General features: G+C 34.5%; 1 protein-coding gene across 3 annotated transcripts in view; it reads right to left on the reverse strand.

Moving 5' to 3' along the window:
- The window catches only part of LOC105218170 (WD repeat and FYVE domain-containing protein 3), a 35,566-nt gene extending 17,250 nt beyond the window's left edge, over window positions 1–18,316 (reverse strand). The window contains exons 1-2 of one of the 3 annotated variants that reach the window (XM_054226567.1): window positions 3,820–4,112; window positions 3,674–3,737 (exon numbers count right to left, since the gene is read on the reverse strand). The gene's annotated coding sequence lies outside the window, so the exon portion shown is untranslated. Of the gene's footprint in view, window positions 1–3,673; window positions 3,757–3,819; window positions 4,113–18,107 lie in introns of those variants that run through there. The other 2 variants (XM_011193588.3, XM_054226568.1) reach the window with 2 other exon arrangements.
- Window positions 18,317–20,848: the final 2,532 nt, after the last annotated feature.

A 20,848-nucleotide genomic window follows, 5' to 3' on the forward strand; every position in this document is an offset into this window, starting at 1 on the left:
ATACACACCAACTGCAGCACTTTGCAGGACTCACTCCCAAAGGATTAAAGTCAAATATAAGTGAAATTACGAAAATAAAGCAATAAAACTGAAAGCGAAATTATAGTCCACATTCTTTTGTGTACACATTCACGGTATGTTACCCTCGTAGCTCTGCCAATATTTATTATCACGAGTAAAATCAAAGGGGAGGCGAAATACCGAAGTTAATACCCTTGTGGCGAACCGCGTTCTCCATAAAGTCACAAACACGTGAAGCCATGACTGGTATTCAGCAGCGAGTTCATGGCAAATGATATTGATTTCAAAATAATAATACGAAGAATAATAGAATGGCTTTTGGACTTTTGTGTAAAACAATATGCTGAAAGTTGAGAAAAAACAGAAAGAAGTAGAATAGTCTGGAAGCACTTTTGTTCATTAAGAAACCAAAATTTAATAGAAATTTTGGTATTGAAATGGACCACAAGTCTGTCGATTAAGATGATTGAGTCTTCGGCCCTATTCGAATTTCAATAAAAACTTCAAAAGTTTCTTCATATGTAACCGAAGCTTTCAGTTTCGAAAAAGTGTTTTTTCCTTAATTCCCTTAATAATCGAGTCCAGGAAATTTCCAGTGAAATACGCTGTTGTTTATTGATTAATTCGAATATTAGTCCGGACTATTATCTGTTCCAAAACCATTATAAGAAACCAAGTTATTTGAGTGTAGAACTACAATACCGAAGTCAAGTAGTCAAGACGGCCCGACTTCAGGAATCTCTTTTTCTAATGACATTAGTTCAGGTCATGTGGCGGACTAATTGGAAGAAGCTTTTCGTAAGAATCTCTCCTGCATTCGGATATAACTTAAAATTCTATAAAGCGTACTTTAAGAGACTTATCATCATGAACTGCGTAATGACTCTGGGTTTGTGAATCGAAACGCCTTTGAGTTTAATGGTTCTGTCATGGGCGATATCAAATTTGAACAACTGTCTTAAAAGTTGATGTATGTGAAGTGCTAAAGATGTTTTGTACTGTTTAGGAAACTACATATATATCTAGATCGTGTTTTATAACCAAATATACAAGTGGGACTGTATAGCAGATCGTTTAAAGTATCCACATAAAAAACTTGCAAACCAACCACGAACAAGGACGTCCGGAGCATGTTGTAGAACACTGTAGACCATCACTCAGATCTACGTATATTAAAATCTTCCCAGAACTGTGAACGTACCCATATTTGTAGTTGATAACATGATTCTGTAAGTATGTTTATCCTTTTCGGCTTCCTCGATTTCGGAGGGAGGATAATCCAACCAGTAGTAACAAACTCCTTTCTCTATTTCCTCTCTACGTCTAACAAGTACTTTCCTTAAGGATCTAAAGACCTGCTAATCGATGATCTTGCTTAAGGAGACAAAGATTTGCTGATCGATGATATTGTCGGTAGCTTTTTGATATCAAAAATTATTATTTAGATTACTAATGTTAGGGTTTCAAATCGATAACTAACAACAATAGTACCTCATTTTAGTATTTAACTCAAATATTGGAATCTGAAGGCTTGGTAGAAGAATCTTTATATCTTAATAATGTATTGTCGGATCTAGAAATATATCTCTAAAATTTATTTTCATATAAGAAGTAGACTGCGAATAAACTTTTAACAAGATTTTGAGAGGTCCGGAGTCCTTCTTTAAATGCGGGTCTTGATATTATATCCAATGTTCGCTTATCAAACAACTTTTAACTCCGATTGAACAATTTGAAGGTCTTATGAGTATCTAAACTAGTTATCGATATATATATATATATATATATACATATATATATCAATATAGAAGTAACAAATTCCCTCGAATATCGAGGTGACTAAATCGTACTATCAGCTTACTAACCTAACATTTTACTAATATAACAGCATAATGAACTTTAACCCCGCAGGCTTTGAACCCTCTAACTAGTGGTTATACTCTTGCAGAGTGTAATCTTATCACAAGCCCGACTGCATGTAATGACTTTAATATGTTAATTATACAGACTACAAACATATGCGTTACCCCTGAGCTGGTGACTAAATTACTTTGTGACATGATGTCTGCGTACTGCGTTGTTTGCGTGCCTGTGACGTGAGCCAAGTAAATTGATTTAAGTCAAGGCGGCTCGCAAACTCATAGATATGTACATAAGCTCTAGTTAGATATAATATATGTATTTTAAATTCATATACATATATATATATATATATATATATATATAATATGTTTGTGTCTGTGCGAAAAGTGGTCTCATGTGTAACTTGATTAAGTCTAAATTAATTACACTCAATGTGTACACTTCCATTTGCCGCACAAAGTTCCAATATATTTTATGTTTTTCAACACAGTAATTGCTCTCAGTGCTTAGTTGTTGTACTTGTTGGAAAAGCTGTGGCAGAAATCGATTCAGATTTCTCGCATTCAAAGTACAATGTACGCAATATGAATAAAGTTTAAAAGCAAACTCGTATTAAACTTGAAATTCTTCAATGAAAAAAGAAGGCTTAAGTGCAGACCAAGCAACGGTTTAAGTTAGAACGCAGTAGAGCATAAAGTTGGCTCACAAAATTTAAAATTCTAAGAATTTTTATTTTTGACTAGCTAAAAATCAACTTCCACAAATACGTTCCACAATCCCGCAGCGCTTCGATTACTCAATGTAACGGTACAAATGTGAGCTTCCCTTTTTCTATTTTTATTTATTTTTTCTTTTCAAATTAACTGCTGCCCCACTGATCGACAGCTGTTACTCAACTCACGGCGCCTGTTGTTGCACTGCACCCGCACACGATCGTTGTAGGTGTCGGTGGAGTACACGAAACAAGCGATTGCGCGAAGAAAACAATTGTTTGTTAATTATGCCACAAAGCCCGGATTGCATGGGTGCTGAGTCAGTCTTCACAATGTGTTGCCAAACTTTGGGTAAGACAACAAAAAAGCGTGTAATTGCGATGGAGGAATTTTGATGATTTGAGGTTTTATGTAAGCTGTTACAGTGGCTTTTCATATAAATTTTGGAGCGTATGAAGCTTACTTTGGTTCTATCATTAGGGAGGTCTTTCGTAAAATATGGGAGTTTAATTTCCTCATTTAGAAATCGTTGGGTATTGTGCTACAAAGGAGTCTGAAATTAGAGCTATGATCCCTTTAAGTTCATTAAAGACGACGCAGTGACCAAAGGCCTCCATAGTATTTCAGTTCTACTGTTTCTTCACTATCACATGAGAGGTAATCTCAAGTTCAGCTAACTGGTGTATATGAGCTAGTTAGGTTAGGTTAATGGGCTGATCCAATGGATCTCACTTAGACAGGGAACTCTTAAATATGGAGTACAGATCCTCTGACGTCGACAAAGTGCTTTGTGCCTGTTACAAATTTGTTAGTGCGGTTGATATATAAACGCGCCAGTTCATCTGGTTCGCCGACAGTGGTGCTGGCGAGATGTTTTAACCTCAATCTTGCAAAAGCAAAAAAACAATGAAGGAAAAAGTGTCTAGATGTTTCAATCACATCTAGATCTAGTTGCTTTAAGAACTACTAGACCGATCCCGCACGCTATCTCAGAAAGATAGCTGATGACAAATGTTTTCTCTCTCTCATTCGCCTTCCCTCTTCCTTATTCTCTCTCTTTTTGTCTCTGTACTTACATAAGTTTCACTTCCAGGCTTCATTGAAGTCGCCGAAATGCTTCATACTCCAGTTTCTCGCTCTCTGTATTTCAAAACAGGGAAGTGAACAAATTTTGTATGAAATAATCCATGACTTTTATGATTAATCTATTTCAAAAGCTTACTTCTTGGAATTTCCGCATAGAAAAAAATTTCGTATGCACTTCATGTCGCCTAAAGTTCACACGAGTGCATATGTACTTCCATTTCTATGCATGTCATAACTGAAAATTGTCATAATGGACTGATTAAAATTATTCCCAACGGCAAGAAGTTGCATATTTTCCCAGTACTCGTTGCCACAAACACTCCACCAAGCGCCCGCACCAATTTGTTTTGCCTGCTGATGGCAAGAAAATTGAATTTATAAAATTCACGTGCTTCATTATATAATATTTACATATTATGTGGCACAAATGTTGAAAATATATGAAGTTTGTTGTTGTTGTTGGCGTCATAGGTAGTCTTTTTATGTGGCATGCTCACTATGGCAGCGGAAATGGCGTAAGCACGTGGAGTGGGAACCTCTCGTGTTTGTCTTCATTTCTATGTATTCAATATTATGTAAATATGTAGGTAGTTGTGTTCAAGTGGGAAGGAAAAGCACTGTTATCTTACGGTATAGCAAAGGAAATAAGTTTGGAAATACAGGCAATTTTTTGCAGTTTTCAAAGAAGGGGGAACACTTGCGGTCTGCCCTGATGGGTTTTCTTTATTGGTTTTCGAGGTTTTTAAATGATGAAGTGGTCACCACCAGCCGATAGGTGTTTCTGTGAACACTTTTATACTGTTTTTGTCAAACAATAAATAACTTATCTTGATAATATTATTATATAATAGTAGGGATCTCATAGTGTCATGTGACACCCGGAAAACTCCTAATGGATCACTAAGACCCTTATGATGCTACAAAGCGCTTGGACTCTATAATAAAGTTCTTAAGTCGGCTAATGCCAATTCCAGTCACTTCTCTGGGTTCGCCGAAGATATGCCTCCAGAAGTACTTGGACGATTCCTATTCACATTCCTCCAAACAACTTTGACAACTAGCGTCTGACTTAATCCCTAGCCTCATCGCGTGTGTGCCTATTGGGCAATGACCAATACTCCAATGATCGCGAAGAGATGAGCCTTACAAAGGGACAGTAGCTTCAAAAACCGTTTTCAATCCACTCAGAAAGACCTCGCTACTGCGCAGGTTCTGTTTTTTCTCCAGCGTTTGGCTCACTCAAAGACACAAGTGAACCTAGGGTACCCTCTCTTTCAAGCTGACCCGCTTTGCAGTTTCTTACAAGTCGGATTATAAAGTAGTTCGATGCTACTGATAACGCTCCCACGATCATCGAATCCAAGGACAGATTGAATGCACACCTCTCTGAAGGATGCCGCACTCCGAAGTATATCTACTGCTGCTTTTATAGCAGCTACCTCTGTCTGAAAGACGCTGCAATGGTCTGTCATCCGAAAACTGAAGTTAATTGAGAGTTTCCTACCGCGTAGTCATTATTGATAAGAGCTTCCTCCAGTCAAGACACTACAGAGTATAAGGCGGTGTCTATTGACTCAAGAACTCAGTATAAACAAGTAAGGAAGGGCTAAGTTCGGGTGTAACCGAACCTTTTATACTCTCGCAATTTATTTATTTAACTTTATTTATATTATATAATACACAATTTGACCCACATATTCGTCATATATATTGTATAAAGTCCATTGAGAGTGGGAAACCATAATATTAGGTTAGAAGCACCGAGGTCCTCGTGTTCGATATATGGGGCCTTAAAAACCTATGGTCCGATTTCGGCGATTTTTAGAATGGGGCTGCCACACTATTAACATAGTATTTGTGCAAAGTTCTGCACCGATATCTTCACTAGTACTTAGTTTATATATTGTAAAGTAAACGACTCAGATTGTCTTCAAAGTTCTGGTATATAGGAAGTAGGCGTGGTTGTGAAGCGATTTGGCCTATTTTCACAACATATCATTGGGATGTAAGGAAACTATCACAAACCAAGTTTCATTGAAATCGGTCGAGTAGTTCCTGAGATATGGTTTTTGACCCATAAGTGGGCGACGCCACGCCCATTTTCCATTTTGTAAAAAAAAACTGAGTGCAGCTTCCATCTGCCATTTCTTATGTGAAATTTGGTGTTTCTGACGTTTTTCGTTAGTGAGTTAACCCACTTTTAGTAATTTTCAACCTAACTTTTGTATGGGAGGTGGGCGGGGCTATGATCCGATTTCTTTCATTTTTGGACTGTATTAGGAAGTGGCTAAAAAAGACGACTGCAGAAAGTTTGGTTTATATAGCTCTATTTGCATTCAAATATGCCCCTTCATAGTGCGATCCTTCATAAGAAATTTTAGTTCCATAGCTTTATTTATGGCTTAGTTATGGCACTTTATGTGTTTTCAGTTTTCGCCATTTTGTGGGCGTGGCAGTGGTCCGATTTTGCTCATCGAAAGCAAGCTTACTATGGTGCCAAGAAACAATTGTTTCAAGTTTCATCAAGATATCTTAATTTTTACTCAAGTTACAGCTTGCACATACGGACGGACGGACGGACAGACAGGCAGTCGGATTTGAACTCCACTCTTCACCCTGATCACTTTGGTATATATAACCCTATATCTAACTCGTTTAGTTTTGGGTGTTACAAACAACCGTTATGTGAGCGAAACTATAATACTCTCTTTAGCAACATTTGTTGCGAGAGTATAAAAATGGAAAATGAGTTTTAATCTCTTTTACAAACTGAAATATCAATCTCGAATTGCCACTTGGATCTAATCACAGTGTTCACAACCTCACTTTCTGATATCTAAATTTATTATATGTTTTTCGGTCATAATATACACAGATCCATCGAAGGATTATTTGGTATCAGGATCTCTGTATATGAACTTCGTAGGAAAAGCTTGAGAGAAGTTAATGAATCTACACTAAAAATCGATAACCGCTCTTAAGTTCTAAATTAACACAAGGCTCCAATTTGACGTCCAAATTTTTTTAAATACAAATCTTACTTAGACCCTTATTCATATAATCTTCATAGTTTTCCACTGAATTATAAAAGCTGTTTAAGGTCAGTAATAAGGTTGGAACTCACAACTTTAAGTTAGATAAGATTTTGTGTACCCGAAACTCCTAATCACAAAAATGCCTCAAACCGGTAAAACCAACCGGTTCGCAACAATAGGAATACCCAGGCAATAAAAAAAAACACAATAAAGCACATTTACCGTTAACGTATGCGGATGAGTCACCTGTTGTTGCTATTACTGTTATTTATAATAAATACAAACACACACATAAACACTTAAAAATGAAAACAGTAAAATAAATTAAAAACGTGGGTACATGGCATACACATATTTACACAAGCAGTTATCAGACTATATAAGAGTATATAGAAACATTTGTACATATATACGTAACTGCATGCCATCAATTTTACCGCCTACGCAATTGGATGCGTCAAAACACCCACAGCAAGAACAACGATATTTTTTTTTCACTGACACTTGTTGAACGATTTTAAACAATATAATTGAAATAAACAATCACTGTTTGTTCATGAAAATGTATCGCTCACTTATTTGTTGTTGTTGTGTAGCGTGGATGGAACCAGCCTGACTGGAATAATAATAAAGCGCGTAAAATATATATGTTTGTATTTGGAGATGTGTATGTAGTTGCATATGTATGACATACCCAATAGGAAATAAAACGAACTAGCTGTTACATGTGTGATTCCAACTATGTCCGATAAGAGCAAAAAAAGCTAAAATTTGGAAAAGGAACCATTCACATCTTTCTAATGTCTGCACAATGTTATATTTGAGACTCTAAGAATGTTTGATTATTAACGATAATTCATAAAATTCAACTATTCTATATTTATAACGATATCTGTAAATCAAAGGATACATATGTATACAATGAAAGATCGCTTCGACGGACACACAACGTCGAGCGAGACATATCCACCTAAGAGAGGTTTCGTTTCTTTGTATATTATTCTAAATCCAGGCAACCAATTTACTATCCCAAAGTTGTCACCTTACAAGATTTCTATAGTTTTTTTAATTATCAATATATACATTTAGGTTAGGTTTGATATTGAATTTCATCTCAGTAGTCGAAACAATACCAACGATTAATCTTTGGACATGAAATTAACTTAATATTTTAGTGAATATTTGCGAAGTTCTATCTACATATATTCAACGAAGTAAATGGTATATACAGTCTCAGCAAGAATTGTATGAAGGCAGTAGTCTGCTTTAGAAGCCGAAAAAAAAACGTTTTTTAGCATTTTTTTTTTTTGAAATTTTGAAATGATTGCGGTAAACGGAATTTTAAGACGATAGTGTACTATATTTAAGGCTTAAAAAACAATATTTATTATTAATTTTTTTTTTTAAGTATTTCTCTGGAGCGCCTGGAGTCTGCACTTGTAAATCGGTGCCGGTGATGGAGGTCGTGCGATGCATCTGAAACAGTCGAAACTATTTTTTTTTTTTAATTTTTATAAGTTTTTTTTTTATGAACTAAAAAAATACCGAAGATGTTATAAAATTCCAAATTTTTTTGAAGTTTGAAAAAAAAAATCACTTTTTTAAGAAAAAAATTGACTTTAAAACAAGTAGTTTAAATAATACTTTTGTCCAACTTTTTTAGTTCAAATAGAAGAAGATAGATCACTTTAGTTTTTTTAGATCGGACATATATTCTTTTTTATCGCCGGCACCGTTTTCTCACACTTGTGAAAATGAAAACTCGAGAAAACGAGCTTTAAAATTTGCCAGAGCATTCGCACCTGGTCGACGCTCGGCCACTAAAACAGCTCTAGCTTCGAAAATATGTCGAATTGGCCTCTGGAATTTGTAAGACATATTCTTGGATAGTTTTGGAAGAGATTTAAAACAAAGCAAAAAAATCGATTTTTTGAAACCTGTAAAGCAGACTACTACTGCCTTAACAGGAGAAACTCCTATTGAAAACTTGGATATTATTATTGATATTTATATTTATTATTGTAATTACTATCGAGGAGGTTAAGATCGCCTCAGAACTAAAAACATGTTTGAGATTTCATAAAATGGTCTCAAATTACTTAAAATTTTCTTCTACTGCTAATGTACACTATCTTAAATCTTGAAGGCCTTGATAAAAAGGGTTCTGATATTCATTTAATTCGAAAATATTTTTTTTATTTTTACATTTTAATAATGAGAACTGTATTCTTCCCTAATTTTAAAACACTTTGCCATAAATATCTTATTTCTATGAATTGCCACCACCAGAGTTAAAAATACAGTGAAGTGAGGTATTTTCATAAATTGCTTGGAATTATTCAAAATCTCACTTTGCTACCTTCATATTTCCTAGAGGGATCATTAGTAATCACTCTCATAATTCACTCGTATGTTTTCGCTTCATATTCACATAAACTGAGCGCTCATACGAAATTCACATTGTAGAGCTTAGCGTACTAGAACTGTTTACCAAGTTAAGCTTTTTAGAGTGATCATACTAATTTCACAATATGGAAATAAAATCGCATATTTATTTGTTTAAATATTCACCATACAACTGTATATATTTTACTTGTACTTATATATAATATGTACGTACTACGTATGTTTGTATATATAGATAATATTGATATTCGCAATGTGTTCTGTGAGATAGAATCGCCGGCGCTTTGGGTCATAGACCCAATTAAATAGCGCTCAATCATTTTGATTAAAACTGGCAGCATAATGTGTGCGAATTAAGTTGATTGGTTGGATTTTTGACGGAAGTGAGATGAAATGCAGAGGGCTTATATACAGAAATATATACGAATTTATGCAATAAAAAAAATTTGCGAATTAACTATGCTTTGCAAACACAACTCACAGTTTGCGAAATAAAAACGTGTTGGATGGTGGCTCAAATAATTAAAAAGATATCTACATATATAAATCCACTTGTTTATGAGTAAGGAATACACACAAACAAAATTAACGTTGGATGGTAATAAATTGCTATCAATGATGTCACGCGAGTTGTCTAACGAGCTTTTTCGATGTTTTCTATTATACCTTCATTTAATTATTCACCACTTGTTGGAAGCCGATGCAATGGAATATTTAATGAACTTATCACCTGCAATATTTTCAAGGTCAAGTTCAAGAGGTTCAAGCTCTATAAGGAAATATAGACTGGTGTTCGCTACTTAGGGCACGAACTTGTCTATCATATGATCAAAAACCATCAACTTAAATCACCGAATATGAACCGAGAACAGCTGATACCATAATAGCATTTTAACCCCATAGTTCCAATAAAACCCTCTCCAGCCTTGATTACAACCGCAAACTTTTGAAAATAGTAGGTATTTCACTAGAAAAATTCAAACAACGGTAAAACACAGCTGTGGCTTCACTAATGACTAATAACAAAATGTAAACCGCAAAGTGAAAATAAATGTTAATTGAAAGTGAAAACCAAACACCTAACAATCAAATCCAAAAACAACAACTCACACAATAAAATTCTGTTTGAACACAATACAACAATAATAAAAGCCATATCGGAAATTGCATAGAGGCATCTCAATTGTAGGTACATATGTACACATACATACAGATATTGTGACAATAAAACAATACTTGAGCATTAGATAAATAATAAATAACAATGCGATGCGGTTTAGCTACAAATTTATTTTTGGCTTTCAGGTGCGGCGACAAAGTCGGGAATGTACTCGTAGGTGCTTTGGTGCATATATGTAGTTGATACTTATGGTATTGTACTTATATTTGGGTGGGAGACGGGGAAAGAGCAAAGTAATTTTATTAAATATGGGATTAAGAAGACGAAAGCAAGTGATGAGAATCATTTATTTAAATTTAAAGAAAAAAGTTAAAATAAAATTTTATTAAACAAATATAAAACAAATATAAAACAAAAATTAAAATATATTAAATAACAAAAAAATAAAATGAAATAAATAAAAACAAGTAAGGAAAGGCTAAGTTCGGGTGCAACCGAACATTTTATACTCTCGCTATTTATTTAGAGATTTACCTACATATATTTTCAGTGAAAAATTACCCTTAGGCACTGAGTTCTTCATGTTTGATATCAGGGGCCTTGAAAAGTCATGGTCCGATTTTGACAATTTTTCCACAAGTGATGTCACAGCTCAAATACAGTATTTGTGTAAAGTTTTATTTCGCTATCTTTATCGGTTCCTTATGTATACATTATAAAGTGAACGAATCAGAAGGATTCAAAATTGAGTTATATGGGAAGTAGACGTAGTTGTGAACCGATTTCGCCCATATTCCACCAGTGTCATCAGAAAACCAAAAATTGAAAAATTTAAAAATTAAAAAAACTCGACGTCAATTGAAAGATAAACTAATAAACTAAAGAAAGCATTTTGATTTTTTGGTTTCGGATGAGCCAGTGATGCTGTAGGCTGGTCACCGCACAACAATTTTTTTTCGAGGTGCCTGCAGAGATCGACGATAAATCCTTTATTCCTCGCTATTTTTCGATAAAACTTTTTTCTCAGTATCCTTCAAATGTTGCACTTTCATATAATAATAAGTAAAATAAACCTACAGCAATATTTTTTTCTAAAAAAATTCATGAAAGAAGGTCTTTTTTCGACGAAACAAACCGGGGGGTAAGGTAAGTTAAATTAAATAAAATTAAATAAAATAAAATTAAATAAAATAAAATTAAATTAAATTCAATAAAATTAAATTCAATAAAATTAAATAAATTAAAATTAAATTAAATACAATTAAATAAAATAAAATTAAATTAAATTAAATTAAATTAAATTAAATCAAATCAAATCAAATCAAATAAAATACGGATTAAATAACGGAAATATTAATTAAATTGACTTAAAAATAAATCTTTAATATTTTAAAATATTAGTAATATCAATAATTAAAATAAAAATTAATAAAATAATGAAATGTATTATTTAAAAAAAATATAAAGAAAAATATAATAATTGATTATATAAAAAAAAACAAAAGTAAGTTTTTAAATTATGCAGAATTTATTAAATTTAAATTATATTATAAAATTATTTGTATAAAATAAAAATCAAAAGAAATATGACATTAATATTCAACATATGTTTTGCTCTGTGAAATCACACATTAGTAATTATCTTGCGCCGTCTAGACCTTGGACAAAATATTTCGAATTCTAACAAAATTTTAATGAATCATAAGCTTTCAAAAACCAAACTAACCATGTTCACTAACCAAGGTCTATTTTTATTTTATTTTTTCATTCAATATTTTATAGGTATTTTACCACGTTTAAAATATTCCCTCTCAACTTTTTAGTATGACTTAATACAATTTCATTCAAATAAAGCAAAAAAACAATAAGTAAATAACCATAATATGCAAATCTCTTGTGTGTATTTGTACATCAAGTCATACACACCAACTGAAAACGTGTTGAAATATGCATTTCGAATGTGAATTTTTGCAAAACAAAAAAGAAATGCACAATGACTTCTGCTGCCACACAATACAGCTACAAACGCAAATTTTGTTTATCATAATTTCCGCTGTTTTATGCACGCATATCTGTGGGCAGCAAAATTTCGCCAAAAAAAAAGAAAAGAACAACAAAAAAGTTGCAAAAATTGGGGAGTAAAAACGTATATACCGCAAGTGATAAAAAGCTATGTGGCGGCAATAACACGGCAACGTGTGAAGCGCAAACAAGCGAGACAACAAAAAAAGATAAAGAAAAAATTAAAAAATAAAAATAAAAGAAAAAAACAATAAAAATAAAATTTTAAACAAAAAAGGTCACTGTGCCGTGCAGGGAAACAATGAATGATGACAGTGAGGAAATACAGCTGTTGAAGTGTAGTGGGGAGGCATAGGTGGTTAAGCACATGAATATAATTTATATGTATACCACTTAAAATAAAGGCACTTAAAATAACAACAAAAAAACTGTCAGTCTACAAAATGAATTTCCTTCTTGAATTCTTCAAAATCAACATTTCATGAATGAATAAAAGCCTCAGCTGTCCGCTTGAATGATTGCACAAATTGTAGTCTTTATTTGCTACACTCAGCAGTGGATTAGTTGAAATCAGCATTAATCCACTTACAACAGACTGCTGTACCAGCCACCAGTGTACTAGTTTATTACAAAAAATTAAAAAAAGAATCTCACTTAGTTAAGCTTCTTCACATGTACTATGTATAGCATTTCATGCAGCATCGCTTCAATGATTTGCTGAACAGCGGCAAGCTTGTTCCATTGCCATCGAGCTGATAACCGACAACAACGCCGCATTTTTGCTCGCTTTCGGCGGGTTGCTACGGAAATTTGGGTCAAACTAATGACCGGCTGGCTAGTGGCAGTGGAAGCGAGTATCAGTTTGTATGTTTGAGTATGTTTCTGGCTGCTTGCGATTCATAAGTGAAGAATGAAAGGTGTAATGAGAACATGTCTTTCAAAAGTCTTCATGTGTATATATATGTGTGTGTATATTTAGTTATCTATGTCTGTATGTATGTAGTACTACCAGCTGAAACTAATCTGCTAACGGTTTAGTTTGTTTAATACAATTTTTTTTATTTGTCGAAAGTTAATATGCGCTCTAGTCATTTTGTATGTAGACTGGCTTGAGCTGACGTATGAAGTATGTCAATGAGATACATATATGTATATATGTATGAATATGCATTGATATGTATATTTCTTCACATATTCAAGAGTTCAGCACTACATTTTTATATTTTCCTCAATTTAATGACGTACATACTGGAACTTCTAGTGCCTTAGGTTAACAGCCAAGCTTCCGCTACACACTTTGGATATTACATACTTCTGTACCTATATATATACTCATGATATACTTTTATGTACATAACACATGAAATTAATATGTTTACTCCTCTATATACATACATATGTACATATATTTCCTTCGTAAGTTTAGTTCAGCCCTATTTTGCATATTTCCACAAACAAAAAAAAAAAAAAAATGAAATGAAAACGAATCACATCGAAGGTCAAATGTTATTAGTTGTGTGCCCATTAGTGTCGGAAGCAAATTACTTTTAATGGCTTAATTGTGTTTTTGGCTTTATAAGTGATTAGTAGCAAATGATTTGATTAAGGAAATTAAATTGGACGGCGGTAAAAGTTGAGGATATACTGTGAGCAGCATATTTGAGTGTCGACAAACAGTATTAAATATGCATGAAAATTTAAAAGGAAATAGATATGTGTAAAAATATTGACAGGGTAATGCTTTTAAAACTTTTTTGGAGAAAATTTGGGTCAATTAGTGTCAGATAGATTGTCAATTTATACCTTAAATTAGTCGAAGTTTAACAAAAAATAATTTGAATGCAGTGGTTTTTATATACTAACCCATATTCTTCGAGTATGAAGTGTGTTCAAAAAATAACGGAAATTTTTTTTTTTTAAGTTCTGCATTCTTCTTGGGGCATGTATATAAACACAATAAAAATAAAATTTGACAAGTGGACTTTTGGACAATTGAAAATTCCCGTAATTTTTTGAACACTAAAAAATTCCAAATATCTATGCTCTAAATTTGTTTCGAGCTATCAAATAGTTTAAGGCAGCAGTCTGCTTTACAGGTTTCAAAAAATCGATTTTTTTGTTTTGTTTTAAATCTCTTCCTAAACTATCCAAGAATATGTCTTTAAAATTCCAGAGGCCAATTCGACATATTTTCGAAGCTAGAGCAGTTTTAGTGGCCGATCGTCGAGCAGGTGCGAATACATCAGGCAGACTTTAAAGCGCGTTTTCTCGAGTTTTCATTTTCACAAGTGTGAGAAAACGGTGCCGGCGATAGCAAAAAGAATATATGTCCGTTCGAAAAAAACCAAAGTGATCTAACTTCAGTATTAAATTATCTTCTATTTGAACGAAAAAAGTTGGACAAAAGTATTATTTAAGTCTACTTGTTTTGCAACTTAAAGTAAATTTTTTTTCTTAAAAAAGTGAATTTTTTTTTTAAACTTCGAAAAATTTGGAATTTTATAACTTCTTCGGTATTTTTTTAGTTCATAAAGAGAAGAAACTTATAAAAATTAAAAAAAAAATTGGTTCGACTGTTTCAGATGCATCGCACGACCTCCATCACCGGCACCGATTTACAAGTGCAGACTCCAGGCGCTTCAGAAAAATACTTACAACTTTGAAAAAATTTCAATATTTTTTAATAATAAATATTGTTTTTTAAGCCTTAAATATCGTACACTAGCGTCTTAAAATTCCGTTTACCGCAATCATTTCCTTCCCTCTCAAAAAAAAAATTGCTAAAAAACGCTTTTTTCGGCTTCTAAAGCAGACTACTGCCTTAAAATGTAGAGATTATTAGTGCTATTTAAAAGATTATATATGAAATAAGATTAAGAAGACTATGACACTGGGACACTGGACTTATGTCCAGAAAACTTGTTTATAATTTAATTGAGGAGTATCTTTTTTAAAAGTGGTTATCTACGTCTTAACTTTTTTCACAAAATAAGAAAACGTTATAGGGGGAATATTTAAGGACATACTGAAAAATAGTTTTTGTACTTAGGAGCTATGTCACAATGGAAACAAGTAACGACTTGCTGCGTAAGTAGACAAACGTGGCCAGAGTGGAATAAGAGCCGTACTTGCCGCTTATTGAAATTTAAGAGGAATCAAACAAGAACCCTTGTAGGGGTGTTAACGGGACACTGTCTGTTTGGGAGACACGCCAGCAGACTAGGCCTACCTTTCAATGATTACTGCAGGAGCTGCCAAGAAGAAGAAGAAACTATTACACATCTTCTTTGTGGATGCAAGGCTCTGTACAGAAAACGAATCGCAACTATTGGACGCGGTTTTCTCGAGGATGTGGGCGAAGTTGCTCATGTCAAATTGTGTGAACTTTTTCACTTTATTAAGACCACAGGGTGGTTTAATGATGACTCGATAGTGTGAGGGATCTCAGTCCCAGTGATATCACAATGGGCCTCCCAAAGGCCTAGGTGCGTCGTTTGGCAGCCACTCAACACAATTTGACAAAAATTGGACCTTGCCATTTAGAGCTACAAAATTCTATAAAAACAGAATATCCCCTTTTGACATGAAATTTTCATAATATCCCCATTTGTTTTGTACTTTTTTGTAAATATCCGCTTTAGTTTTATACAATGTTGTAAATATCGCCTTTTTTGCAATATATTCCAATTCAGTATTCTGTTCTTCAGGGCTGGAGTTTGGATTATCAATTATTAATTTTTTCTATCACTTCAGTATCTATATTATAGAATTCTTCTCCAAACTGTTTCTTGTGTAAAATTGAAATATCATTCTTATTGCATTCTTTCAGGGGAACTTGTACTACATCCAAATTTTCTAAAGTCAAAGGAGGTCGATTGCCCTTTTTTAATAATCTACAGTTTTCTAAGGCCTTCAGTTTGATTGTGAACGGTTTCTGGAAGAGAAATATTCTCTCCTATAATTGAATACTATCCAGTCTTTTGTTATTCCCTTCCAAGCTTTTTATATCATTTAGAAACCAGTCTTCGATGAACACTTTTAATTGACCATATTGCTTGGAAATATCAATATACTTCTCTTATACTATGAAATGAACAAATCTGTAATTTATGAGGTAAAAAATATCCAGTTTTGAAACGAATGCTCACATTTAAAACTTTTTTACTTGGAAACTATCTCATTAAGATCATAATCCAAGCGACGAAATTATGTATATTAGCACTAAGAACAATACTGCTTACTTAGTTAAAAGAAAAATTAATATGTAAATATCCTTTTTTGAAAAGACACTCCTCAATTTTTAAATATTTTGGCATTATATATTTTATTCTAATTATAGAATTCACCATTGAAGTTATTATAATGTCACCAGATTGGTCAAAAAATCTCAGCTGTTAAAGGGTTAAGCCCCATCTGTTACAATTTTACCTATAGCAGTCTCTGAAATTCACTATATATACCATAGTGAGGCTTTAACTTCTTTACACTTCACTAATAAGTTTTTCTCCGACTTTTTACGCATCTAATATAGATAGACTTAAAATAAAATTTATTTATGATAAAATTTAATTCTCTACGTTTCTCAAATCGACTTATTGCGACCAATTTTGTTATTCATCTATCACATATTCAATGAAATGGATATACTTGCAGCTTATTATCGCCACCAGCATGCACCACATCAGCTCAAATGTAAACAATAAATCAAAAAGTGTTAAATTACGACGCAAAAGGGGTTTAAGTGCAAGCATATGCGCTATCAACTGAATTGAAACGAAAGCAAAAAGTTAGATTTTGCCATACATATGCATATAACAAACGATATACTGCATATTCGAAGTGTCTCTAATATGCAGTGTCTCTAGTTACACACGCGCAGCTTCTTTATTAACGTCCTTGTGCCCCATTACCTCCCACTACATGCCAATAAGCTATAAACTTTATGCTGTGACGTCTTCAACACATTTTCAACTTGTTACACATTTTCATTATTTTTGTTGTTTTTGTTATTTTCACAATGACATTATTACACTTGTATTACTTTATTTCAAACATTTCTAATATCCTGACGCAGGAAGTTGACGCGCTTTGTTGGGGTATGAGGTGGTAGTGGCTAAATCAAACTTCAAACCGAAAGGTTCTTATGGCTTTAGGGTATGTACTATATATATGTATGTATGTATATAGTCGCCTAAATCAACAAACAGCGCACACACACACTTCACTTCATCCCTCTAATGATTTGCACACACACTTTGTCGTGCGCTCATTCACATTTTTATTTTGATTTACAACTTTTTCAATATGCACGTATTCTTATTTCCTTTTTAGCGCACAAACACACACATACACATGCACTGGACACCTTCCCGTCTACGCTTCCCGTTTTGTCATTGCACGCACGTTCGCACGATTATCATCGTATTTTCTTTTGCATACGTATTTTTCACGAGCATTCGCTTTGTTTTGTTTGTTTCTTGTTGTTGTTGTTGTTGGTGGTGTTTTTTTTTGTACTTATGCGCCGCTTATCGATTTTTCTTTCGACACCAGCGATTTGGTGTGAGTGCGACTGCTTCCGCTGGACACCATCCGTGTAACTGTAATACACTGTCTTTGCGACACCTAACAATTAACGGCGAACATTTAAGCGTTTTTATTAAACAAAATTCACACTTCTAATTAACAATTGTGAAATTAGTTGTGGAAGAGGCACTTGAAAATAGCCACTCAATATCATAAGAAATACACACGATTTGCTGGCACACAAACAAAGAAGGTGAAAATTTTCACAGCACATAATCACATACACGCCCCCTTTTTGCATAGCAAAATTTTACTCACTTTCAATTGCAGCTGAAAACACTGTACCGTGGCGCGGCGTTAAATTATTTTTGCTTAAATACTTTTTTTATTATTTCCCAATTACATTGTATGCATTTTTGGCTTTTTTGCAAATTTTTCACACATTTTTTCTTCAACTTTTGTGTAAACTAGCGCGACGACGCAGTAATGTACGTCCAAATGCGTCAACGAAATAGTGAATAATGAATTTTTCCTTGTTCCATTTCGTTTGACGTTCGCTTGTGGCGCTGTCAGTGCGCTGATGACGTTTGTCAGTTGTTTTGTTTTGTTAACGTTGTTTGCGCTTTGTGGCGTTGCTTTATTGGCCAAATTTACCTTATTGTTTTCTTCTTTGTTTACGTTTTACGAGCAAAATAATAGCAATGTTGGCGAAAATTAGTGCTGCCTGATGGGAAAACTGGTTTGGATTTTAGAAATTATTGAGGTGTTTTTGTGTAGCGAATACGTGAAGAATTGAAATAATTGCATTAATGTTAATGAAAATAGCTACTAAATTTTAATTTATATTCAAAAAAATATTATAGAATAAATTTATTTATTGATTTAATCTTTTTCTATAAATATAAAAATAAAATTAAAATAATTCTTATTAAAAAAATTAGTGCTGACTGATCGCTAAAATTATTTATACTTTGTAAATTACGATGTAATTTTTTTGAATGGTATAATTAAAGAATGAAATTGATTTTATTAAAATCAATGAAAAAAAGCTAAAAAAATATTAAATTAATCTCCATAAAATCATTATAGAATAGGCATTGCTATTGATTTTATATTTATCTATATATATATATATTTGGCGTAGGAACCGCTTTAAGCGATTATAGCCGAATCCACCAGAGCGCGCCACTCATTCCTCCTTTTTGCTTTTTGGCGCCAATTGGAAACACCAAGTGAAGCCAGGTCACTTTGCACTTGGTCTTTCCACCGGAGTGGAGGTCGTCCTCTTCCGCGGCTTCCTCCAGCGGGTACTGCATCGAATACTTTCAGAGCTGGAGTGTTTTCTTCCATCCGTACAACATGACCTAGCCAGCGTAGCCGCTGTCTTTTTATTCGCTGAACTATGTCAATGTCGTCGTATAAATCGTACAGCTCATCGTTCCATCGCCTGCGGTATTCGCCGTTGCCAATGTTTAGAGGACCAAAAATCTTGCGCAAAACCTTTCTCTCGAAAACCCCAAGAGTCGTCTCATCGGATGTTGTCATCGTCCACGCTTCAGCGCCATACATCAGGACGGGAATAATGAGCGACTTATAGAGTTTGATTTTGGTTCGTCGAGAGAGGACTTTACTTTTCAATTGCCTACTCAGTCCAAAGTAGCACCTGTTGGCAAGAGTGATTCTGCGTTGGATTTCAAGGCTGACATTGTTGGTGTTGTTAATGCTGGTTCCCAGATAAACGAAATTATCTACAACTTCAAAGTTATGACTGTCAACAGTGACGTGGGAGCCAAGACGCGAGTGCGCCGACTGTTTGTTTGATGACAGGAGATATTTCGTCTTGTCCTCATTCACCACCAGACCCATACGCTTCGCTTCTTTATCTAGTCTGGAAAACGCAGAACAAACGGCGCGGTTGTTGCTTCCAATGATATCAATATCATCGGCATACGCCAGGAGCTGTACACTCTTGTAGAAGATTGTACCCTCTCTATTTAGTTCTGCAGCTCGTATTATTTTTTCCAGCAATAGATTGAAGAAGTCGCACGATAGTGAGTCACCCTGTCTGAAGCCTCGTTTGGTATCGAACGGCTCGGAGAGGTCCTTCCCGATCCTGACGGAGCTTTTGGTGTTGCTCAACGTCAGCTTACATAGCCGTATTAGTTTTGCAGGGATACCAAATTCAGACATCGCGGCATAAAGGCAGCTCCTTTTCGTGCTATCGAAGGCAGCTTTAAAATCGATAAAAAGATGGTGAGTATCGATTCTTCTCTCTCGGGTCTTTTCCAAGATTTGGCGCATGCTGAATATCTGGTCCATTGTGGATTTTCCAGGTCTAAAGCCACACTGATAAGGTCCAATCAGTTCGTTGACGGTGGGCTTTAGTCTTTCACACAATACGCTCGACAAAACCTTATATGCGATATTGAGGAGACTTATACCACGGTAGTTGGCGCAGATTGTGGGGTCTCCCTTCTTATGGATTGGGCAGAGCACACTAAGATTCCAATCGTCAGGCATGCTTTCTTCCGACCATATTCTACAAAGAAGCTGATGCATGCACCTTATCAGTTCTTCGCCGCCGTATTTGAATAGCTCGGCCGGTAATCCATCGGCCCCCGCCGCTTTGTTGTTCTTCAAGCGGGTAATTGCTATTCGAATTTCTTCATGGTCGGGTAATGGAACATCTATTCCATCGTCATCGATTGGGGAATCGGGTTCGCCATCTCCTGGTGTTGTACTTTCACTGCCATTGAGCAGGTCGGAGAAGTGTTCCCTCCATAATCCCAGTGTGCTCTGGACATCCGCTACCAGATTACCTTCTCGGTCCCTACATGATAATGCTCCGGTCTTGAAACCTTCTGTTAATCGCCTCATCTTTTCATAAAATTTTCGAGCATTACCCATGTCGGCCAGCTTTTCAAGCTTTTCATACTCACGCATTTCGGCCTCTTTCTTTTTACGTCTGCAAATGCGTCTCGCTTCCCTCTTCAGTTCTCGATATCTATCCCACCCCGAACGTGTTGTGGTCGATCGCAACGTTGCGAGGTAGGCAGTCT

The sequence above is a fragment of the Zeugodacus cucurbitae genome, chromosome 3 (assembly GCF_028554725.1).
Source record: "Zeugodacus cucurbitae isolate PBARC_wt_2022May chromosome 3, idZeuCucr1.2, whole genome shotgun sequence".
NCBI classification, from domain to species: domain Eukaryota; kingdom Metazoa; phylum Arthropoda; class Insecta; order Diptera; family Tephritidae; genus Zeugodacus; species Zeugodacus cucurbitae.